This window comes from Dipodomys spectabilis, unplaced genomic scaffold, assembly GCF_019054845.1.
Source record: "Dipodomys spectabilis isolate Male_0828 unplaced genomic scaffold, ASM1905484v1 ptg000042l, whole genome shotgun sequence".
In the NCBI taxonomy this organism is placed as follows: Eukaryota; Metazoa; Chordata; class Mammalia; order Rodentia; family Heteromyidae; genus Dipodomys; species Dipodomys spectabilis.
This window is the reverse complement of record NW_024870719.1, coordinates 14,242,108-14,246,473: the sequence shown is the minus strand read 5'-3', so window position 1 is coordinate 14,246,473 and position 4,366 is coordinate 14,242,108. Positions and strand designations below refer to the sequence as shown.

The following is a 4,366-nucleotide window of genomic DNA, read 5'->3' as shown; positions in this document are numbered from 1 at the left end:
ATCGAACCCAAGGCCTCAGGCATGCAAGGCAAGCACTCTACCACTGAGCCACCTTCCCAGCCCGTGGAAAGATACATTTAAGAATAGAGTAAATAAGGTTCACTCTGCCACTAAAAATAAAAGTTGTGTCTTCTACAGTCAAAGATTTCAATGTCTTTTTTTCTTGTTTTGGTTGAGTATGGCTTCAACTCAGGGCCTGGGAGCTGTCCATGAGCTTTTTCTGCTCAAGGCTAGCTCTCTACTACCAATCGGAGCCACAGTGCCACTTCCCATTTTCTGATGCTTAATTTGAGATAAGAGTCTCATGGACTTTTCTGCCTGGGTGGGCTATAGATTGCAACCCTCAGATCTCAGCCAGCTACTAGTAACTAGGATTACGAGGTGTAAGTCGCTGGCACCTGGCAAAATTTCAATTTTTTTCATAGTAGTATTTACTTCTTATTTTTTAAAAAATTATTGTCAAGGTGATATACAGAAGGGCTACAGTTACGTACGTAAGATAGTGATTACATTTCTTGTCTAACTTGGCACCCTTTTCCTGATTTTTCTCCCTTTTCCTTTCTCCCTACCCCCCTCCAAGTTGTACAGATCATTTCCAACATACTGTCTTGTGAGTATCACTGTTGCATTGGTTCCCACCTTGTCCTTTGTCTCACCATTTTGTTGTTCCTCTTCCCTTCCTTAATTCAGATAAACGTATCTACAATACCCAAGGTATCAAAAACAACAAAAAAAAATGGAACACTTCATGAATTTCTGTGTCATCCTTGCGCAGGGGCCATGCTAATCTTCTCTGTATGGTTCCAATTTTAGTATATGTGCTGCCGAAGCGAGCACAAGATTTCAAATTTTTTAAGGAAGATTAAAATTCTACTTTGCAGCCTTAGGGGTGTGGGTGAGACTATTTGTTTGACTGCTTATTTTGTAGGTAGAGTGAGAGGGTTTTGGTTTGCAGTCCTCCCATGGCAGAGCTGGTGATAGGGTTCTGTTCACATGATCAGATTGGCTGTATCAGAGTAACTAGCTCCCTAACAAAACTATTTTGGCTGCAAGTTTAAATCTTATTCATATAATAGATTACAGAAAGAACAGATCACCCTGATATGTTATTTAAAGAGTTTATATTAAGTTAGTCACTCTGAAAAATAATTTAAGTGGATATGCTCCTTTAGAGTCACTGTAAGATGTGTGTTGTTTCTTATACTAGTTCTGAATAGTTCCTTTTTATTGTTGGTTAGGAATACACAATGAAACAGTAATGATCACATTATTATCACATTTTTCTGGAAACTTAGACAATGGTCTCTCTTGGTAGCTGCAGCTTAGTAGTGCTTCTACTTTTTCTTCTAGTGGAAGAGCATCTCCTCTGGAAACTAAGACTTTTTGACCTACAATGCCTGCTTTCTTTAGTGGGTTGGTAGGAGCATCCATCAACAGGGTGCCTCATCATTTGGGTCTTAAATGTATGTCTTTTGTCTATTGAAGAACAACACCCTATACTGGCCATTGTTTTACCTTTGCTGTATCTTGAAGAATAATGTCCTATTTCGCCAGAGTTTCACCACTACCTGGCACATCAGCTACATATTTAAAAACAACTTTCATTACTGAAGAAGTTCAAAAGTTTTGAATGTTATGATTCAGAATAGGGCCAGTGGCTACCCTGTGACTACCCTGGTTTTCTGCCTATATCATCTCAGCTCATACAATGAAGAATGGGCGTCTATATACTTGCTATTTGTTCTAACACAAAGTAAGTGACTCAGTGTTCTGTTTACCGAAAGAATTTCTCCTTCTTGCCATCTTTCTAGCTGGGCAGGTCTGCAGCCCGGAGGCATTCTTTATCAACTTGCACCCAGCACTGAGCTCGTCTACCTGTGATTTAAGCTGGAGCATGCAACCTATCAGCGAGCACAGGGAACTTCTACTTCTCCGTGAAGTGAGGGGCATCATAGCAACAATATTAGATAACATGAGGTCTGGGTCCCTTTTAAATAGCTAGTGTCTTATTTAATTTAATTCTTTATTTTATTTTATTGTAAGGTGCTGTACAGAGTGCTTACAGTTATAGGAGTAAGGTAATGAGTACATTTCTTGTCAAACATTGTTACCCACTCCTTTGTTTTTCTCTCACTATCCCTTCCTACCCCAATTCCTCACCCCCCGGCCCCCAAAGTTGTAAAGTTCATAGATATAGTACATTGGTGACAACAAGGTTACCAATAAAAAAAAAAAGACCTGTTTTTTCCATTCAGAAATATAACAAATCAAAGAAAGGCTGGATAAATGGGATCACATCAAATTACAGAGCTTCTGCATGGCAAATGACATAGCTAGCAAGATAAATAGAAAGCCCACAGATTGGGAGATCTTCACTAGCCATATAACAGAAAAGGGCCTCATATCAAAAATATACCTAGAACTAAAATAATTAACCCCCAAATAACAAATCCCAAAGAAACAACCACCCCATTAATAAGTGAGCTAAAGAATTAAAAAGAAACTTCTTTGGAGAGGAAATAAGGATCTCCTGCCTAGCACGGGTAGCTCATGCCTGTAATCCTAGCTACTCAGGAGGCTGAGATCTGAGGATCTTGGTTCAAAGCCAGGAACATCCATGAGACTCTTGTCTCCAATTAATCATCAGAAAACCAGAAGTGGCACTGTGACTCAAGACCTTTTGACCTACAATGCCTGCTTGTGGGGTAGAGAAACAAACATTTCTTTAGTGGGTTGGTAGGAGCATCCATAAACAGGGTGCCTCATCACTTGGTTCTTAAATATATGCTTGCTTTGAGCTGAAGATCTCAGAGACAGTGTCCAGACCCAGAGTTCAAATCATACAACCAACCCCCCACCCCAAACAAAGCAAAACAGATTCCCCCAAAGGCCAACAACCCACCAAAAAAAATAATGGCCAATAGACACATGAAGAAATGTTCAACATTGCTGTCCATAAAAGAAATGCAAATCAATATCTAGTATATGTATGAGTCAAGCAGAAAAGGTCAGATAATGTGATGTCAGGAAAATGAACCTTAGATACGTATTTTAATGTTTTCTCTTTCATGCATGTGTTTCTAACGCATTTATAAGATTATCTCTTTGTTGCTTTGTATGTCCCTCCCCCACAGTATAACCCCTGCTTTCACTATATTTGATGTCAGTATAACTTGTGGAGGAGATGGGGAAAAACCAGTTGTTTAAGGATACAGGTGGACCTGTTGCAACAATGAGAAGTACAAGTTGTCATGTCCAAAACGAGCTTTACAACGTCGGTGCGGGGGGGGGGGGAGGTTGGGGGGGAAGGAGAAGGATTGGGATTGGGGGAGAGGGGGGAGGCTGGGAAGGGATGTGAAGGGTAAACAAAGGAGGAGGCTGCAATGCTTGGTAAGAAATGTACACATTATCCTGCCCATGTAATTGTAACCCCTCTGTACAGTATGTTCACAAATAAAATAAAATAAAATTAAAAAAAAGAACAACAACAAAAAAAAGAAATGCAAATCAAAACCACATTGAAATTCTACCTCCTCACCCTAGTTAGAATGGCCATTATCAAGGAAACAAATAATAACAGATGCTGATGGGATGTGGCCAAAAGGGAATGCTACTACACTGTCGGTGGGAATGTAACCTGGTTCAACCACTCTGGGAAACAATAGTGTCTTACTTTAAATGTCACTTTCCTTTATTATGCATTGCTGTTGGACCCACTGGACCTTATGGTAAATGGAGCAGAGTGAAATTGGAGAAAGTAATGAAATAAACCATGTGAACATTTAGAAGAAAAATAACCATAGCTGTAGAACAAAAACAATCAGGATACTAGAAAATAATGCATGATATTTAATATGAAGAAAAGCCGAGTAAATAGGAGCTCTAAAAATGATAAACAAGGAACTCAGAATGATTTACCACTCAGTTATACAGTGGTAACCATCAAAGGAATTAAAAGCAGAAACTGACAAAAGTGAGTTTATTTGAGAAAAGACATTGGTAGGCCAGCAAAGGGCCAGGAACTGCTACCTTTTTCTTTGTGGCTTCCTGTACTCATTAGGTTTTCTTTTTCTATTGACTGTAGATATGGAGTTTATTAAGAAGAACAACGTCTGGGAAGAAAGCAGGGAGAGGAGATAGTTGTCAGGAATATTCCAGGACAGAAGCCCACGCTCAGGCTTATGGCAGGAATGTGGTAGAGGTACTTTCAGTTACTCAGATGTAAAGCCTGAAGAAAAGCAAATAGCAAACATGATGCATTGAGAAAGTGTGTATCTTGGGTATTACAAATGAATTAACTGAAGTGTAATAGAGTCTGTGGAGAGCATAAATAGTATAACTCTTAAAAAGACTAAGTCAAAGCCCA

General features: G+C 39.4%; 1 non-coding gene across 1 annotated transcript; it reads right to left on the bottom strand.

Annotated features, from left to right (window-relative positions):
* Positions 1–730: 730 nt before the first annotated feature.
* Positions 731–837, bottom strand: LOC122106567. The gene has a single exon (XR_006147198.1). It is a non-coding gene; the product is annotated as a U6 spliceosomal RNA (small nuclear RNA).
* Positions 838–4,366: the final 3,529 nt, after the last annotated feature.